General features: G+C 40.4%; 1 protein-coding gene across 3 annotated transcripts in view; it reads right to left on the bottom strand.

Annotated features, from left to right (window-relative positions):
* LOC143885330 (protein FAR1-RELATED SEQUENCE 4-like) overlaps nucleotides 1-21,867 on the bottom strand; it is a 35,246-nt gene that overhangs the window by 383 nt on the left and 12,996 nt on the right. For 2 of the 3 annotated variants that reach the window (XM_077389448.1, XM_077389450.1), the window contains exon 6: nucleotides 1-341. This exon is cut by the window's left edge and continues 108 nt beyond it. The gene's annotated coding sequence lies outside the window, so the exon portion shown is untranslated. The remainder of the gene's footprint in view (nucleotides 342-21,867) is intronic. The other variant, XM_077389449.1, reaches the window with a different exon arrangement.

The raw sequence follows: 21,867 nt of genomic DNA on the forward strand, positions 1-21,867 counted from the left end.
GGGATCTAAACAGCTTTACCAACTTTCTGGGTTTTTTTCAGTTCATGTGTTGCATGCCAATACAAGCGAAAAGTGAGTAAGATGAAGAGTCCTAAATTCACAGAAGCAAATGTCGTTCTGGTGATCCAGTTTCATATAAATATAAGCGAAAGAAAAGTGGAGTTTTACGCAGGGAGTTTAATGGATATGGCAGAAATACAGCATAATATACAAGGAAGACGAGGCTGATCGTTTAAAACGTCCACCCAAAGAACGAGCAGACACAGGAAAAATGCGGAGATACAAAAATTTGTATCTTGACATCTATTTACAACCATCACCAAGCTCCAATAAAGTAGTACCTGCATATGGACATATGATAAAAATATATATGAGAACAGGAGGTAAATAAGCAAAGAAAGTTAAAAAAACAAGTTTAACATAACAGGAGAAAAGAATTTATAAACAATGGTTAGACGCAGACATTGGGGGTTTGAGGCACTATAAGCAAAATGGTTACATTGCACTGAATAATGAATTGAAAGGCCAATCAAGCATGAATTACTCTGCCACTTGGGTACTGCTATGGTTTTTACACATTTGACGTGGTTAATCAAAGAACTTGATAAATTTGCAACAGTGCATGAGGTCAGAAAAGATTTAAGCATTACACTCTAACATCTGGACGATCTTTTATTTGTTAGAATGAAAACTATAACAAGTTTTAAAAAAGGAGAATTAAGCAAGAGATTGCATCTTGGAGGTTCATGGTTAGTAGAGAAACAAGACTACTTTTTTTTTTGTAGCATGCCCCATGCTAGTAATTTACCACTGATATGTTTTGGTTCTGTTTTACTTTCAACCAATGTTATACTTGCAGTTTTTTTGTTTTTTTGATGGGTAATAAGGTTGGTATTACCCTATATTCATGATAGTTTATTTATATTTGCAGTTGAGTTGTATAATAAATAGAAATGAATGCTATCTACGGACAGACAACACCCCAAAGGCAAGCAGTTCTGCATACTGACCACCACATCTCCTAAAAAATAGGCAACCAGTTAGAGCTTCGGCTCGTATCTCAGTTAGAAGGTGCTTCATGTCGCAACCATGAGGTTTAGGATTCAAGCTAGCTTACCGATCAAAAAATAAGACAACCACTTTGATCCCAATGATATGGCAGTTTTAATACCCATGCATCTGTAGTCAAGCTAGCTTGCAAATGAATGCTTTGGATCACCCCAAAAATGTGGGACCCATGTGTTTGTGGCACTCGAGCTCAGATAAGCTATTGAGCTCGAGCTCACAAACAGTTTTCCCTCTATATATATATAGCTCGAGGCACAAAACTCATGTGGGCCCTCAATGTTAGGATGATCCAGAGCATTCATTTGAAAGGCCCTTACATAGATAGGGTGTGTACAAAAAATCAGCTCCATAGGATCATCCTAACCCATCCAAAAGTGGAGGGAAAAATGGACAGATACTGTTTGTCCAAAAATCTGCCCATTTTGCCCTCCACTTTTGGAGGGGTTAGGATGATCCAATGGCCCTGATTTTTTGTACACACCCTATCTATAATGGGACCTTGCAAATGAATGGTTTGGATCACCACAAAAAAGGTGGGACCCATGTGTTTGGGCCCTCAAGCGCATATAAGCTTATAAGCGCTCGAGCGCACAATAATTTTCCTCATATATAGACAAACAGTATCTGTCCATTTTGCCCTCCACTTTTGGATGAGTTAGGATGATCCTATGGACTTGATTTTTGGTACACACCCTATCTATATAAAGGCCTTCCAAATGAATGCTTTGGATCACCCCAAAAAATGTGGGACCCATGTGTTTGTGGAACTCTAGCTCATATATGCTTCGTGAGCTCAAGCTCACGAACCGTTTCCCCATATATATATATATATATATATATATATATATATATATATATATATATTATGGGATTTGCTAGCGTCCATTGCAGAAGGCATTTCACGGATGGGCTGTTGAATGTGAGCAGTTGAACAGGCTCACTTTTCAGCAGATTTTGTCTGCATTCACGAGGTGGCTGCTCTCACATTCAACAGAAAATCCACGAAATGCCTTCTGCAATGGATGCTAGCAAATCCCACACAATATATATATATATATATATATATATATAGAGAGAGAGAGAGAGGGAGAAGCGTTCCAGTGCAGGAAGCTTAACTGTGCTTAAGTGGTTTATAAAGCCTCCTATTGGTTCCTTTCTTGTGGACCCGCTATACATTTCAAAGGGGGACCCGCTGTACCAACCAATGGGAGGCTTTATAAACCACTTATATATATATATATAGAGAGAGAGAGAGAGAGAGAACGGTTTCTACACACAAGTGTAGATAAGTTCTCTACACACTAGCTTAAAATACAGTGGAGGCCCACATTGTTTGGGTGATCCAAACCATTCATTTGATTGGTCCTCACATAGATAGGGTGTCCACAAAAAATCAGCTCCATAGGATCATCCTAACCCTTCGAACCGTGGAGGCAAAAAATGGACAGATTTGTGAAGGTTTATACACGTCCCTTTTATCTCCACAAATCGTAGGGTAGGGATGATCCTATGAAGCTGATTTTTTGGCCTCACCCAATCTATATGAGGGTCCATCAAATGAATGCTTTGGATCACCCAAACAATGTGGGCCCCAACCGTATTTTAAGCTAGTGTGTAGATAACTTATCTACACTTGTGTGTAGAAACCGTTTTCTCGTGTATATATATATATATATATATATATATATATATATATTCTCATATGAGGAAATGGTTTATGTGCTCGAGCACAGAAACAAGGGTGGGGCCACATTTTTTATGGGATCCAAAGCATTCATTTGATGGGCCCTTTCATGGATAGGGTGTCCACCAAGAATCAACTCCATTGGATCGCCTTTGGGTGTCCATTTGTGGGGCAAAAAATGAACAAATTTGTGGATAAACAGTATCTGTCCATTTTTTGCCCCACAAATGGATATTCCATGGTGTTCCAATGGAGCTGATTTTTGGTAGACCCCTCATCCATGATGGGGCCTTCCAAATGAATGGCTTGGACCCCCCAATGCCCCCCTGTTTCTGTGCTCGAGCGGAGAAACCCTTTTCTCTCCTCACACACACACACACACACACACATATATATATATATATATAGGATGATCCTATAGGGAAGGGCCTTCCAAATGAATGCTTTGGATCCCCCCAAAAATGTGGCCCCCCCTATGGTTTGTGAGCCATGCACAGATAAGCTTATCTGTGCAGCTAGCTGCACATACTTCATTTCCTCATACACACACACACACACACACTAGTAAGCAACCCGTGCGATGCACATGTAGACGAAGAAAATAAAAACGAAGGGAATTGCTAGCGTCCATCGAAAAAGGCATTTCGCGGCTGGTCTGTTGCACATCAGACCAGCCACCTCGTGAATGGAGACAAATGCTGTTGTCCTCATTCACGAGGTCGCTGGTCTGACTTGCGACAGACCAGCCGCGGAATGCCTTTTGCGATGGACCCTAGCAAATCCCTATCCATTATACAAAGATTACGTGTAAAATGTCCGGCCCCACTTTGTACATGAACCACCGTTCGAAACATGAAGTAAAATGATGGGCCCCATCCAATCAATAACATGAGGTGTAAAGCGGTTGCCCCACCTAAAGCATGAGGTGCAAAGCGGTTGCCCAATCCAATCAATAACATGTGGTGAAAAATGATGGGGCCACTCTATGCATTGATATGCTTGGAGATGGTTCTTACCATTGACCAGTGAGAACTTGCCCACTGGTTTTCCTATGTCAAAGAAGGACACAGAACTTCTTTTAATTGCTTCAAAATCTAAAAAACCTCCTAAAATAGGGCATTATACCGTTTAAAAAGTTAAAAAACTAACTTGGAGATGCAGAGAATCCAGAGAAACATACCAACACGCCTCTACAGGAGCAACACAATCTGCAAGTCTCCCAACCTTCCCCGACTTAATCCCTCTCTTGGATTTTGTGATAAACACAAACCCCAACAAATTCAGCCATTAAATAAGAGAGGGAGAAAACAGTAGCATTAAACTGTTGTGGGGTTTTGTGTTCATCACAAAACCAGAGAGAGAGAGAGAGAGAAAATTGTGCGACTTGTGTTTATGGCATAACGAATCCAAAGTTTATATCGTGGGGAAGTGGCATGTAATTATGGTAAATCTCATTTCCTCCACCCAAATTAGAACCCCTAATGAGAGAGAAACCAGTAGTATGAGACAGAGAATCTAATTTATGGGGCAATAAATTTTGGTGGCCCTCCAAATTGGATTTCCTCTACTCAAATTAGAAGTTGCCCATAAAATTTGAACCCAGATTTAGCTGGTGCGAAATCAAATTCGGTGCAAAAAACAGAAAGCGGTAGAGCGGCAATCCAAAATTGTTAGCAAATTTAATTATAGAGGGTGGCAAAATCGAATTTTTGTGTTGGAAAAATTTTTCTCAGAAAAGATATTGGAAAAGACGAATGACATTTTGGAATCCTATAGGCTTAATATATATTATAGATAGATAGATTATATATATATATATATATATATATATATATATATATATATATATATATATATATATAATCTATCTATCTATCCAAACTACAATGTGTTGATAAGTTGCGCGAAGCATCTAATCGTCTAGCATTTAAAAGGCTGTCAGGAGAATTTTACGGTTTTCAAAAAGCTCTTATAAGCCCTTCAAATACTAAACGACAAGATGCAAAGCTCTTATAAGCCCTTTAAATACTAAACGACAAGATGCTGCGCGCATCTTATCAAAACAATGGAGTGCTGAAATCATTTCCCTATATATATATATATATATATATATATATATATATATATATATATATGTGTGTGTGTGTGTGTGTGTGTGTGTGTGTGTGTGCGTGTGTGTGTGTGGGCCCATCAAATGAATGCTTTAGATGACCCAAACAATGTGGCCCCAACTGTTATTTTAAGCTAGGGAGTAGATAAGTTATCTCCTCCAGGGAGTACCTACTCTTTTCTCTCTCTCTCTCTCTCTCTCTCTCTCTCTCTCTCTCTCTCTCTCACACACACACACACACATGAGAAAACGGTTTCTACACACTAGTGTAGATAAGTTATCTACACACTAGCGTAAAATACAATGGGGGCCCACATTGTTTGGGTGATCCAAATCATTCATTTGATGGGCCCTCACATAGATACGGTGTGCCCAAAAAATCAAGCTTCATAGGATCATCCTAACCCTTCGAACCGTGGAGACAAAAAATGGACAGATTTGTGAAGGTTTATACACGTCCATTTTACCTCCACAAATCGTAGGGTTGAGATGAATCCTATGGAGCTGATTTTTTGTGGACACCCTGTCTATATGAGGGCTAATCAAATGAATGGTTTGGATCACCCAAACAATATACGCTCCACTGTATGTTAAGCTAGTGCGTAGATAACTTATCTACACTTGTGTGTAGAAACCTCTCTCTCTCTCTCTCTCTCTCTCTCTCTCTATATATATATATATATATATATATATATATATATATATATATCGGAAGTGATATTTACGCCCCTTTTGATCACCAAGGACACCCAACATCAGTGTATCAATGGCAAAAAGGGAGATGATGTACTTTATGTCAAAAAAATCCAGTGGCTTTGATTGCAAAGTACACTGGCAAATGAGTGTCCCTGGTGATGAAAGGGGCGTAAATATCATTTCCCTATATATATATATATATATATATATATATATATATATATAGAGAGAGAGAGAGAGAGGGAATTGCTAGCGTCCATCGCAGAAGGATTTTCACAGCTGGTCTGCCGCACGTCAGACCAGCCACCTCGTAAATGAAGAGAACATCTTTTGTCTCCATTCACGAAGTGGCTGGTCTAAAGTGCGACAAACCTGCCGCGAAAAGACTCTTGCGATGGACCTTAGCAAATCCCATCTCTACCACAGAAAACGTATCTGAGCTCAGATACCATTCCCTAATATATATATATATATATATATATATGAGAAAACGGTTCCTACACACATGTGTAGATAAGTTATCTACACACTAGCTTAAAATACAGTAGGGGCCATATTATTTGGGTGATCCAAACCATTCATTTTTAAGGCCCTCACATAGATAGGGTGTCCACAAAAAATCAGATCCGTAGGATCATCCTAACCATTCGAACTGTGGAGGCAAAAAATGGACTAATTTGTGAAGGTTTAAAGACATCCATTTTACCTCCACAAATCGTAGGGTTGGGATAATCCTATGGATCTGATTTTTTGTAGACACCCTATCTATGTGAGGGCCCTTAAAATTGATGGCTTGGATCACCCAAACAATGTGGGCCCCCACTGTATTTTAAGCTAGTGTGTAGAGAACTCTCTACACATATGTGTAGGAACCGTTTTCTCTCTCTCTCTCTCTCTCTCTCTCTCTCTCTCTCTCTCTCTCTATATATATATATATATATATATATATATATATATATATATATATATATATATATATATATATATACACATATGAGAAAACGGTTCCTACACATGTGTAGATAAGTTATCTACACACTAGCTTAAAATACACTGGAGGCCCACTTTGTTTGGGTGATCCAAACCATTCATTTTTAAAGCCCTCACATAGATAGGGTGTCCACAAAAAATCAGATCCATAGGATCATCCTAACCATTCGAACTGCGGAGGCAAAAAATGGACTAATTTGTGAAGGTTTAAAGACATCCATTTTACCTCCAAAAATTGTAGGGTTGGGATGATCCTATGGATTTGATTTTTTGTAGACACCCTATCTATGTGAGGGCCTTTAAAATGGATGGCTTGGATCACCCAAACAATGTGGGCCCCCACTGTATTTTAAGCTAGTGTGTAGAGAACTCTCTACACATATGTGTGGGAACCGTTCTTTCTCTCTCTCTCTCTCTCTCTCTCTCTCTCTCTCTATATATATATATATATATATATAGAGAGAGAGAGAGAGAGAGAGAAAAGTGTTCCTACGCAGCTGCGTAGGGAGCTCCCTGTGCATAAGTGGGTTATAAAGCCTCCAATTGGTCACTTTTTGTGGACCCGCAAAGGTGGACCCGCTAAACGAACCAATGGGAGGCTTTTTAAGCCACTTAAGTGCAGGGAAGCTCCCTTTTCATGTCCATACTTTCTGAAGCATAGACCTTTACCTGGAGTACCCTTTAAATATTTGATAATATGAATGACAGCAATCCAGTGGGAAGTACGTGGAGCACTTATAAAACGACTAACCATACCAACTGCAAATGATATGTCTGGACGGATGACAGTCAAATAGATTAGTTTCCCAACCAATCTTCTATATCGACTTGGATCATTCAGCAACTCTCCTTGATCAGGAAGAAGTTTAACATTTGGATCCATAAGGGTAGTCGCAGGTTTCACCCCCATTGAGCCTGTCTCCTCTAAGATGTCCAACACATACTTTCTTTGTGACAAAACTAGTCCATGACGAGACCGTGCTACCTCAATACCAAGGAAATATCTGAGCTGGCCCAAATCTTTAGTGGAAAACTCTCCTTGAAGAAAAGACTTTAGATTTTGGATGCCAGACTTGTCATCTCTTGTAATTACAATGTCATCAGCATACATTATCAGAAGAATATATCCAGAATCATATTTGTGACTGAACACGGAATGATCAACACACTGCTTCAACCCAAAGCGCAAAACGGCAGCACTAAATCGTCTAAACCAAGCCCTAGGCGATTGCTTCAGACCATAAATTGCCTTCTGAAGGTGGCATAAGGAAGAGCGCATCTCCCCCTGAGCAACATACCCAGGAGGTTGCTCCATATAAACTTCCTCTGAAAGGTCACCATGATGGAAGGCATTCTTAACAACAAGCTGATACAGAGGCCAACCACGATTAACAGCTAAAGAAATCAGTACTCGTACGGACAGAATTTTGGCCACCGGTGAGAAAGTCTCTTGATAGTCAACATCAAATGTCTGAGTGTACCCCTTAGCAACAAGGCGGGCTTTAAGACGTTCAATAGACCCATCTGGTAGGTACTTGATGGCAAAGACCCAACGACAGCCAACAGGTTGGGCACCAGAGAAACCAAGTGCCACGTTTTATTGGAGTGAAGTGCAGCCATCTCAGCATCCATAGCAGCCTTCCATCCAGGATGATTGAGAGCATCTGTAACTGACTTAGGCAAAGTAACTGAAGACATGCTAGAGACAAAGGACCGAAAAGATGGTAAGAGATGCTCATAAGTAACAAAATTAGAAATAGGATGAGCCACAGTACGTGATCTAGTCCGGGATGCAATAGTTGAATCATGAGTAGGAGAACAAATACCTGAAGGTTGACAATCCGACTGTGGAAGAGGATCAGTGGGCTGAGATGGTGCTTCAGTCGTCGAAAGAACGACCTGACGAGGTCCCCGAGTAAAAGTTTCCAACTCAACATCCACAGGACCTGGCAGAGAATCCACAGAATCCTTAGGGTCCATAGAAGAACTTGTGGCAATGTCTAGAGCACCCACAGGACCTGACAGAGAATGACCCATCACTAAAGGAACGGGAAGGCTATAACATTTATAACCTTTTTGGGTTCGAGAATAACCCAAGAAAATGCACTTCTCTGCCCGAGGGTCTAACTTGTCAATACCTGGAGACAAATTATGAATAAAACACGTACATCCAAAGACACGTGGCACTAAAGGAAACGGGTCTCCAAGAGGATACAAGACAGAAAATAACGTTTGACCAGATAAAACTGAAAAAGGTAGACGATTACTTAGGAAGCATGCCGTGAAAGATGCATCTCCCCAGTGAATCTTAGGAACCTTCATCTGAAACATAATCGTACGAATCATATCCAGCAAATAACAAATTTTCCTTTCAACGACACCATTCTGTTGTGATGTGTATGCACATGACGACTAATGAATGATACCACGAGAGGAAAGAAAATCATGAAAGCCGTTATTCACAGAAAAATATTCCTTAGCATTGTCAGTACGCAAACAGTTAATCGTACATTTAAATTGATTTTCCACCTCAAAATAAAATTTTCAAAATGCATGAAACACTTGAGATCTATCTTTAAGAAAAAACAACCATGTGGCCCTCGAATAATCATCAACAAATATGATAAAATATTTATGTCCATTTAACGAAGTAGTTCTAGCTGGACCCCAAACATCAGAATGTATAAGTTCAAATGTATGAGACACTCTACTACTAACTAGATAAGGGAAGGACACACGATGGTGTTTTCCCAACCGACAGGACTCGCAATGAAAAGATGGAATTGGAATTGAAACAAACGAAGACTTCCTAAGCATATCCACAGGTGGATGGCCCAAACGACAATGCCACTGATAGGCATCCACCGAAGTACGAAGAGCAACACAAGCACTAGCCAGATCAAGGTAGTAAAGGCCATCAATCTCACGGCCCAAGCCAATCCTCGTCCCAGTCTTCATGTCCTGAAAAACACAATGAGAAAAAAAGAGGGAAACAGAACAGTGAAGAGACTGCGTTAATTGACGAACAGATAATAAATTAACAGAAAAAGACGGAACATATAGAACGGAAGACAAGTGAAAACCCATCGAGATGGACTACACCCATGCCAGAAACAGGGGATGTAGTCCCATCAGCCAAGACAACAATACGATGACCCATAGACGGAACAGAGTGGAAAGAAGAGAGAATGTTAGGGTTAGCAGTCATATGGTGTGAGGCACCTGAATCAATGAGCCATGGACCATAATAACTACCTGTAGACACCTCATTTTGAACGGACCATTTTCCTCAAAGCCGAATAAACTTTTGAAATCGAATAAGGTCCCTGAAGCAAGCCAGGAGATCCCGAAGTTGAGATGAAACCTTGAAATTGAAATTCCAGAAGAAGCAAGCCCTAAATACAAAGAGAACTCGAATTTTACCTGTCCATTGTACCTACCCATAGGTACAAAGTTCCCAAAAAAATGGTTAATATTCCCAAGAGTATGCTCGCAAATTTTCAAGTGAATCAGACAAGAAATGGAAATTAAGATGGGTCGAGCTAGTACAATTATCAAAATTTGGTGTGTTGATATCATTTTCCCTGTTCAAGGCTACAAGGGGTGATTTGCTATCTTTATGAGGGTGATTTTGTAATTCTCATTTGACTTTTGTTGCAAGCAACCCTTAATGGTCATTGGATCAAATTAGAGGGTTGAGATCATGTTGAGAGAAGGGACTCTCTACCTCATTTTTTTTTTACTTGTACCCCCCCCCTGTAGATTAAAAAGAATAGTGAAATTGCACTAGATGGATGGGGCTGTCCGGAGAAGAAATGGGGTCAAATATATCATTTCCTCTGATTCTATTTTACCCGACCCACCCTCCCTATAGTGCAAGACAGTAGTAATAATGCACCAGATAAGGGGTGTCCATGGAGCAAAAGGGGGTGGAATATATCATTTCCCTAACAAAAGGGATCGAACGAGGGTTTTCAAAAGGGGGATTTTTCCATCTCTTTGAGCTACAGAGAGGGAGGAGCAGAGAGAGGTAGAGAGAAAAAAGGGAGCCGCGCCACCACCAGCCACCACCATCCGACCATCATCATCTCTATCACCATTACCCTCAAAACCTTTTTTTCGATTCTCTATCTCATCCCACCCAACCGAGCTTCCAACCTCCACCTCCGTTGAAACCCCATCTCCTCTCCATCGAACCACCAGCCACCACCGACTACCATAACCCCACTTCAAAAACCCTCTTCCACCCTCATCTTCTCCAACCACCACCTCCAAAACCGAAACCCATCTCCACCCCAAACCCACTTCGAAAACCCAAGTCCATAACCCTCAAACCCTCCTCCATTTCAACCACTCACGCCATCAACCTCCATCCTCTCTAATCCTCCTTCTCCAGAAAGGTCTCATCAAAATCCGGCAAACCCACCTCCTTTTCCCATTTATACGAACTCATTTTTGTTAGAAACAGAGAGTGGGATCCCATTTTTTTTGTAGAAAAATCAAGAGGGGGCTGCTAGGGTTTTAAAAAGGAAGAAAGAGGGAGAGGATAGCTTCACCCGACCCCATTTCTAACACTATTGATTCCGGCAATCTCGCCGGAATCAGGCTGTGTCTCCCCCATTCCCACCTTCCATCTCCACTTCCACGAGCATCTCTCAACAGATTTTCAATTTTTTTTAAAAAAAATCCCCAAACCCATTGCACATGTGTCCTACCTCCTCTAACCCTCCATTAATTCCAACCCATCTCTGCCCTTTTGAAACCCATCTCTTCCACCACAACTCTGATACCCTCATCACCATTTCCAAATTCTTCAAATCCGATCACGCCATCACTAGTTCCGGCAGAGACGAATCCGAAGTGCAGAGAGGAGAAGCAAAAGAGAAGGTAATAAATGCTTTATTCTTTTCCTTGAATTTTATCAAAGTCCGTTATCTTTTATTCATCTGATTTGTGGTGAATCTTCTGTGACGCTTATTCAATGATGTATGTTAACTTGTCCCAGTTCAGTAGCTTGTAATGTATCACTTGGGGGGTTAGGGATTCCTCATTCTTTGGGGCCTTTGCTTCTTATAGGGTTCAAGAGTTCTATCTTGTCTTCTTTCGGGACTACTCTCTTCACGTTCCTAGGGATCTTGCTCGGGCTTCGGGATTCCCTCGATTATAGGAACGCTTCGTTGAGTCTAGGCGATGACGGGCGGCAACCTCTTGAGCCAAAACCCCATTTCGATCAAAAGGGATAAAAATACATAAAAATCAAATAACAAAAATCCAAAAAAAAACATCAAAAAACACTCAAAAGCGTTTTTCGAAAAGCGGTTTCGAACTACGTTGGCTTGATCCCTTTTCACATGGTACGTAGGCAGCTTGGGACCGTCATCCCAAGTTCAGTCAAACTTTTCAATAAAATCATTTAAACCCTTCAAAAAAAAATCATTTCAGCATCTAAAAATATCTTTCAAGCTTTTTACAAAAATACAAAAACCAAAATGGGCAAGAATGGTGATTGCCAGGTCACTCGGAGCCTTCTTTTCATTTCATTTCCGATTTTGATCGTGGTTTGCCGGTTTTATCGGTTTTCCGACGTTTTATCGGGTTTTGGGATGGGCGACGACGTAACGTAGCCCCTTTACAAGGATTGTCCTCTCTGAGCCCAACGATAGGCTATGACGATCGCGAGACTTGTCCGATCTTTAGCGGATCAAGATCACTAAGCTCGATTCCTTTAGAATCGCTCCTTGAGTCTATTGTATGTCCCATTTTCTTTTCCCTGGCGTTATGGGTTTGCGCATACCGTCTATTTTCTGATTCCTTTCTTTCCTCTCATCTTTTAGCTTATCGTGTGTTTGTCTTTGGTCCCTTGTGTGTTTACTTTCAGCTTGCTTATTCCTTGTGCGTTTAGTTTCACATGTTTATTTACATGCTTAGCTGTGACATTTATTTGCTTACTTATCATGATCATATGCTTAGCTGTAGATATTTACTGCTTTTCTGCTTATCATACCTGCTATTACTTGCTTAGCTGTAGCTGTGCATGCGGATGTTATTGCTTTCCTAGATGTGATGGGTTAGGATTAGATGCGGTGAGTTAGGATTTGGATGTTTATTTTCTTTCGCCCATCCCCGGGTCATGCATGCTTAGATAGACGTTTTCTCGGGGATACTCGTTCCCATTTCGCATGATTTTAGCCCAAAACTCTTCAAAATTAATTTAAAATGGCATAAGAGACCAGGTGCTTGCACTTGGGCGAATTGGGGGCGCTTAATACCTTCCCCATTCGTCATCAGGCACGGACTTTTGTATCTCTGGTTATCCGTTGCAACAGAGTATTTCATGGGATCTAGGGCCTACTTCCTTGGATGACGACTCTTCTTTGTTATAGGTATATATCGGTTCCGGGCTGGTCCTTGAGTCGAGAGGTATCTCATTTATATCGCCAACCATGCTCTGAGTGGCATCATTTCGAGAGTTCCTTGGTAGAGCTCTCATTCACATTGTGGAGATCTTAGAGGACCGACGTGGGATCTCGTGTCCCTCGCCCACCGTCCTCGGGATCGGGGTCCACACTACCAGAGAGAAAACATGAGGGGCTACCTTGCTGCGCAAACGTGGCAGTGGGCTGCTTTCCTTTGCCCCGGGTACAAAGAAATTCCTTATATTCCGCACAAGGGGCAGCCAGAGTATCAGGCGTCATAGATGGAGCATCAGAAGAAATACTATTAGAAGCAGCAGCAGAAGCATTCGCAGTTCTGTAGGGACGAAGTTCAGGGTGTAAATCATAGAAATAATCAACGGTATGTCCATCCATACGACAATGAGTGCAAAAACGGGGCCCACGTCCACGGCCATGTCCAACACCACCATCACAGCCACGACCACGACTATCACGGCCACGGCCAAATCGACCAAAAGCACGGCCCCGATCAAGAAGGTAAGTACGCACCGCCCTCTTCCAAGGAGAGTAATTCTTCCCATCAAGCCGTATGGAGTTCATCTGAAGAGGAGCTTCCACAGAAGTATAATGAGCACTAGATGAATGGGATGAAGAGGAAAGAGTGGCTTCAACAACCTTAGGCTGCGATGAGGAATCTTTCAAAGCCATAATAAGCACCAATTACGACAATCCAAATAACCAATAATTAACAAGGACCAAGTAAACAACCACCAACAATTCGTCCACAAATAACAACAGCGCCACCACCAAGTACAATCAACAATAATAAGGAACACTAACCATCAACCAACAAGAGTCAATAATCCAACAAACACCAATAATTATCCACACTCAGCAGCCAACAACCAACCAACACCACCAACAATCAACAATAAATCCACAATCATCAGCAATCACGAACAATAATCATAACCACCCAACATTCACAAGGAACCAACACCACTATCAACAATCGTCGACCAATCCACCACCGACAACAACCACCGAGCATCACTAACAACCAAGTGACGAGGGACATGAACCAACAAGAGAATAAAATATGGAGAAGAAACAAGTTTAAACCATGAAGAGAGTAGGATTTATTAACTGATTTGAGAAGAACAAAGAGTTAAGGACTGAATTGAAAAGATAGGGTTAGGTTTGAATGATGTGAAGGGAAGAAACAGGGTAGAGTTAGAGTTTAGGGTGGAGGGAAGGGGACGTGAGTTGATTAGGGTTAGGTTTTTGGTGTGAATAGGGGGTGCAAGTGGGTTAGGAGTAGGTTTTAGGGTTGTGTTTACGATTAAAGTTGAAAGAGAAGGGATTGTGTTCTTGTGGATTCAGAGGCACAAGAAGAGGGACACCATTTGCTGCTCAAACCGCAGCAGGAAATGCTATTCGTACAGTAGTGGATCAGGGTATGCAACGAGCAGAAGCCATGATAAAGGGTCCTGGTCTCGGAAGAGATGCAGCATTACGAGCCATTCGCAGAAGTGGTATGTCTCGTCTCGTCACGTCTTCAGGGGTCACGTCTTCAGGGTTAGGGATTTGAGATTGTGTTGGTCGTCTTCAAGATTAGGGTTTTAGAAGTTCTAGGTTTTAGGTTTCTTCAAGGATGGGTGGTCCGATCTTCAACCTTGAAGCTCTGATACCATGTTAGATAACTACATGGTGCAGAGAGAGAGAGAGACAGAGAGAGAGAGAGAGAGAGAGTTAATGAGAAAGAGATAAAGAGAGACAGAGAGGCGCGAGAGGAAGAGAATAGCGTGAGAGTCTAGAATGCGTTCAAAGCATTTTCTCCCCCCATTCAATATATTAATGATAATAATTAAGATATTATGACCATAATACCCTTAGTACGTTCAACAACAACCCATCTAGAAGAATCCATGACCACACAGAAATCAAGGCAAGCATGGCTAAATCTTGGAGATTCAAATAAGGAATTCTTTTATTTAGCCATAAATACCAGAAGAAATAGCAACAGCATTCAAGGTATGACCAACGCCAATGGGAACACCACTACTGATACACAGGAGATTGCTGCCATCATATGATCTTATTTCAAAAATTTCTCATCGGCAATCAATCACCACTCAGCCTCCTGAACCATTTAAGAAGTTGGGTCCACTTTCTCTACAAAATCATAACCAGAATCCTAGCGAGGAGACTAAAAATTGACTTACGAAAGCTCATCAGACCCATGCAATCGGCTAACCCATGACTTGGTGCACAACTTCCATCGGCCCAGCTTCAAATCTGATGCAGGACAATTAAAAAAAAAGACTTATACTTTGATTCGATACCAAAACTGATGTTGGATGGATATATTGTCAAGCCCCGAGACCGGTACCATAACAGCACCACGTATCCATGTCTTACCCCCATGAACACACAAGGCAATATCCACATCAGCATTCCCTGAGACCGGTACCATAACAGCACCACGTATCCATGTCTTACCCCCATGAACACACAAGGCAATATCCACATCACCATTCCATTCAATGAGTAAATAGAGAAATAAAATTGACCATAAAGGTTCCATAAACAAATCCATTCATCTATCTCCCGAGAGGTCCAGTCAAAAAATAATAATAAATTATCTAAATGTCTCTACCAAGTTTGAATGAATTGTAAAAAACTAAAGTATCCATCTAGTAAATTTCCACGCTCATCCCAATTTCCCGATTCACATTCCAACCTACTCCTCACTATCTAACAAATAAACAACATACATGGATGAGCTGACGCTCAATGAATGGACTAGCGTCCTATAGCAGGTGGATCAAGTATGCAATACAACAATACAATTCCAATCAAGATATGTGTAAGAGAACAATTTAACATGAATATACAAGATTTATGAAATTCCAAGGGTAGGCCCGAGTACCTACTCTAATGGCAACTAATGAGGAGGTAAAATTAGGTTACTAACAAGTTTTAAGCTTTTGAAAACTTCTAACCCAATTTGAAGATTAAGAGATCAAAGATGAAAATTTAAGCACACAAGTTAAATCCTAAGTGCAATGCAAATATAGAGCAAGAGACAAGAGAGAGTGCACCCGAGATTTAAAGTGGTTCGGTCCTCCAAACGCGAGGCCTACTCCACTCCACCAACCAAACCCGTTGATGGCTTCACTATTTGATCTTCTTAACTTCGGCGAAGATCGGTGCCGATTACAATTCCAATCGCCTTTAACCTTGGTGGCAATCCTCACCACGGAGAGTGGGCTCCGCTTCTCCGAACACTCGCCCGAATACAATCTTCTTGATAAAGAAAGAAAGAAACAAAAAATCCCTCACAAGGGTTTACAAACTTTGAATAAGATATAAAAATTTGATCCTATAATCCAAATCCTAAATCTAGAGGATGAGAGGCATAAACAAGCTTAGTTCACTCTTAAGATATTCCAATAGGTTTTTAGAGTGCTAGGATTCATGGTTGGGAAGTTTAGAATACCCATATATACAGAAAAACCAAAATATGATCGTTTGGTGGCATAGTGGTAATTCTGGCAAAAACCCAAACGGCTATAATTTCTTCCCGAAATTGTGGTCTCGGAGTTCTGAGAGATTTTCTCGGAGTTCCGAGAATTTCTCTTGGAGTTCCGAGAGATTTTCTCGGAGTTCCGAGAATTTCTCTCGGAGTTCCGGGAATACAAACAGAAGTTGGAAAAAAGCTACTAGACCAAATCTCGGAGCTCCGAGGATTTTCTCGGAGTTCTGAGAAGCATATATGCAGCAGATTTTCAATTCTTGTTTCTGGGCTTCCAACTCTACACCAAGTTGGGATTGTTATGAGGGTTCCAAAGTGTTGGAACACCACAAGGACAATCTCTTAAACATTTAGGGTGTGTGAGATTAACTTTATTTATGCCTCTTAAAATCTAAACTAGGATTGGATCTTATACATTCTAAAATGACTTCGATCTTCAATTGCGATGCTTCAAGTCTTCATGCGTCTTGGATCATGTCTTTGGCCTTCATAATGTGGTCCAATGAGAGCTTCTTGGCCTCAATCTAAGCAATCTTGTATTAGGACAATTATGATCTACAACTTTGACATATCAAACACATTAGTGATATAAATCACTTGTGTATTGGAATCATCAAAAGAAGATGGGAATGCCAAGGTGGGAACCATTGGGCTTACAATCTCCCCCTTTTTGATGATGACAAGCACAAGAGATTTTTCAATAAAAGCACATATATATTTCCTTACACTAGATTTTTCTCCCCCTTTGTCATCTATCAAAAAGATGGGGTAAAAGAAAATCAAAGGGATAAAATATACAATTTTAAGCTCCCCCTTTTTCAAGGAAAAAGACAAACATAAAACTCCCCCTATTTAGAGTTTTTATTCAACACAAGAGGGGATATTTAAATAACCATAAAAAGATATTCAATTTTAAGAGCTAACTCCTAATCTAAACACATATGAAGAGAATCATATGGGGGCTTTGGGAACCCAAGATTTCTTGGTTCCACCACAATCCCTAATCTTAGATGCATATTTAAATTGGTAGTGACCATTGATTCCATAATAATGACATCTAACATGATGGTTAGATAGACTAGTCCTATCATAAAATATATGATTAGGTCTATGACTAGCCTTCTTCAAGATTATGTCAATAATTTTATCACCATTTAGGAATCAATGGAGACATAATCTTAACCTTTCATTTTCATTATGAAGATGGGTTATTTGATTTAGAAAATCATTAGTGTCATCTTCATAAGATTTGGAAGAGCTTGCCACATTTTGGAGTTTACCAATTTGGCAAGTTTTCTCATCCAAACAACCCTTAAGGGTTTTAGTCTCAAGTTTAAAATTTTCAATTTGTGCTTGAGATTTAGATATGGAAGAAGATAACTCATTTTTCAAAATATCAAGTTCATTTTCTAATTTTGAAATAGATTTTTTAATAACTTTATTTTTTGAAATTTGATAATGCAAGGTTATGCACAATTCATCATAAGATATTTTTTCACTATCACTACTTGATGAAATACAAGAGAGGTTAGAATTTACCTCATCTTCATGGGTGAATGCCATGAAGCAAAGATCATCCTTATTAGCTTCCCCTTCACTTGAGCTCTTTCCCGAGGTCTAGAAGCATCCCAAGCGGCTACAAGACCCTTGTTCTTCTTCCAATCCTTCTTTCCCTTGTACTTAGAGGAAGATGACTTGAGAAGTGGACACTCCGGTCTTTTGTGTCCCGTCTTCTTGCAATTGTAACACATTATTCCTCCTACTTCACTTTCTTCTTTCTTCTTCTTTTTATCCTTTTTGTGTTTCTTTCTCCATAAGCTTTTAAATTTTCTTAACGCTTCTTCCTCATCACTATCCGCTTCATTTGAGGATGATGAGTCCGTCTTGGAGGCCTTTAGAGCTAGAGATCGACTTTCTTTTTCTTTCTCCTTCGGCTTCTTCTCTTCTTGACGGCTAGTGAGGAGCATCTCATGAGTGATAAGAGTTCCTACAAGCTCCTCCATAGTTAGCGTCTTGAGATCCTTTGATTCTTGAATAGCGGTGACCTTTGGATCTCAATGTGGAGGAAGTGACCTAAGCAACTTACTCACAAGCTCATCAGTAGGATAAGATTTACCAAGATTAGCTAATTCATTTGAAATTTTAGCAAATCGGGTATACATTTTGGAAATACTTTCATTTTGACCCATTCTAAACATTTCATATTTGCTCTTTAACAAGTTTATTTTGGAATCCTTGACTTGTGATGTTCCCTCATGGGTAACGGCAAGAGTATCCCAAATAACCTTTGCGGAATCAAAAAGAGCTACTCTATTAAACTCCTCCGTAGATAAGGCGCAAAACAAAGAGTTTATAGCTTTGTAATTTAAATTTGCATGCCTTTTCTCTACAACATTCCATTCTTCAAATAGCTTGGAAGGCAAAGTGTATCCATTTTCAACAATATGCCAAAGCTCCACATATATCGAAAGAAGATAGATGCGCATCCTTATCTTCCAATGTCCATAGTTGGACCCATCAAAGAAAGGATGTCTAGTTGTAGAATGGCCTTCCGGAAGTCCGGTTCCATTTGTGTTTGCCATTTCACAATTAGAAAGTTGCCAAAGATCTTATGATTTTTCTCTTGTTAAAATTAAAAAAAAATTTACCAAAGATTTTAAAAAAAAGAAAATCTTTTAAAAGCCAAGGCTCTGATACCAAGTGAAATTCCAATGGTAGGCCCGAGTACTTACTCTAATGGCAACTAATGAGGAGGTAAAATTAGGTTACTAGCAAGTTTTAAGCTTTTGAAAACTTCTAACCCAATTTTGAAGATTAAGAGATCAAAGATGAAAATTTAAGCACACAAGGTAAATCCTAAGTGCAATGCAAATATAGAGCAAGAGACAAGAGAGAGTGCACCCGAGATTTAAAGTGGTTCGGTCCTCCAAACGCGAGGCCTACTCCACTCCACCAACTAAACCCGTTGATGGCTTCACTATTTGATCTTCTTAACTTCGGCGAAAATCGGTGCCGATTACGATTCCAATCACCTCTAACCTTGGTGGCAATCCCCACCACGGAGAGTGGGCTCCGCTTTTCCGAACACTCGCCCGAATACAATCTTCTTGATAAAGAAAGAAACAAACAAAAAATCCCTCACAAGGGTTTACAAACTTTGAATAAGATGTACAAATTTGATCCTATGATCCAAATCCTAAATCTAGAGGATGAGAGGCATAAACAAGCTTAGTTCACTCTTAAGATATTCCATTAGGTTTTTAGAGTATTAGGATTCATAGTTGGGAAGTTTAGAATACCCATATATATAGAAAAACCAAAATATGACCGTTTGGTGGCATAGTGGTAATTCTGGCAAAAACCCAAACGGCTATAATTTCTTCCCAAAATAGTGGTCTCGGAGTTCCGAGAGATTTTCTCGGAGTTCCGAGAATTTCTCTCGGAGTTCCGGGAATACAAACAGAAGTTGGAAAAAAGCTACTAGACCAAATCTCGGAGCTCCGAGGATTTTCTCGGAGTTCCGAGAAGCCTATATGCAGCAGATTTTCAATTCTTGTTTCTGGGCTTCCAACTCTACACCAAGTTGGGATTGTTATGAGGGTTCCAAAGTGTTGGAACACCACAAGGACAATCTCTTAAACATTTAGGGTGTGTGAGATTAACTTTATTTATGCCTCTTAAAATCTAAACTAGGATTGGATCTTATACATTCTAAAATGACTTCGATCTTCAATTGCGATGCTTCAAGTCTTCATGCGTCTTGGATTTCCGATGTCTTTGGCCTTCATAATGTAGTCCAATGAGAGCTTCTTGGCCTCAATCCAAGCAATCTTGTATTAGGACAATTATGATCTACAACTTTGACATATCAAACACATTAGTGATATAAATCACTTGTGTATTGGAATCATCAAAAGAAGATGGGAATGCCAAGATGGGAACCATTGGGCTTACAATTTATCATGATTTGCATACAACAACAACATTCACTAAATTGCCACCACCCTTGTGGCTTCCACAAGTATAATTCACCACAACTAGGAACGACCAACCTCTTGGTCCTGCAAGGTCACGACCAATTTTCACAGCCTCCACAGCAATGCCTAGTTTCACAACCCTACCAGACGAGGTTCCCAATTTCACATCCCTACGGGGTGAGGTTCCTAGTTTCACAACCCTATTGAGTGAGGTTCACAGTTTCACCCCTCTACTGAGTAAGGCACAGCCTCCACAAGCCACTTATACATGTCTAGTTTCACCATCCTACCAGACGAGGTTCCAAGTTTCACAACCCTACTGGGTGAGGTTCTCAGTTTCACCCCTACTCATAGTTGTCAACCCATAACTCGACTCGTGACTCGATTTCTTAATTTTATGACTCGTGACACGACTCGACTCATGACTCGTAAGAGTTTTTGACAAGAACAGAAATTTAGTTGAAAAGAATATAATTATATATCAAAAGATGAAGCATGTAAAAAATATAACCCAATAGCACATAGATAAAGCACTAAGCCAAAAATATAAATAACTATATACTTGTAACTTACATGCACAAAAATAATTAAGTTCTGGTTAGAACTTAATCATGGAAGAAAACTCTTCCTCACTTTAAATTTGTATCATGATTTATGGTATGGTTGGAAAGAGATTTTTGGTCGTGCAGGCCAAGAACCCAAGACTGTCCAAGACTGGGAACCTCTCGCACATTCTTTTTTGAAGCTAAACTTTAACGGGTCTAGCATGGGGAATCCTGGTCTTGCCAAAATTGGGGGACTCTTGAGGGATGAATTTGGAGCTATAAAATGGGCTTTTGCGGGTCACTTTGGAGTCGCAGACGCTGATGAAGCTGAAGTGCATGTTATCTACCATGGAATAAGGTATCTTGAAAATGAAGATTTGAATAAGGTAGTGGTAGAAGGAGGCCCGCTCAATGCGATAATGTGGATTAATGGCTCTCATTTCTTCCCTTAGAGATTTGCCTCTTTCTTCGATGAGATCTAAGACAGGGTGGGAGATGAACTGATTTCTTTCCATCATGTTAGGCGGTCAGCTAATGGGGTGGCGGACAGTTTAGCTAGAGGTGGTGTCTCTAAGGAGAGAGTTGAGCTATTTGACTGTGTTCCTCCTTGACCCCTGCAGTGGGGCTTGTTCTTGTCTTTTCGGTCTCTTTATTTGTATATACCTCCTCGGTATTTTTTCCGCATTTAATGCACTTGGCTACCATTCAAAATAATAATAATTGTTCCAACTTCCAACTTCCAACTTCCAACTTCCAAGCTTTCAACCATAAAAACAAGAAAGCCCAAGCCTAGCGACTCGACTTGACTCATAAGAGTCTTAGTCTTTTTACTCGACTCGCAGTGACTCGTAAGAGTCACCTGAC

Source organism: Tasmannia lanceolata, unplaced genomic scaffold (assembly GCF_043159265.1).
Source record: "Tasmannia lanceolata isolate RefF3 unplaced genomic scaffold, GAP_Taslan_0.1 ptg000008l, whole genome shotgun sequence".
NCBI lineage: Eukaryota > Viridiplantae > Streptophyta > Magnoliopsida > Canellales > Winteraceae > Tasmannia > Tasmannia lanceolata.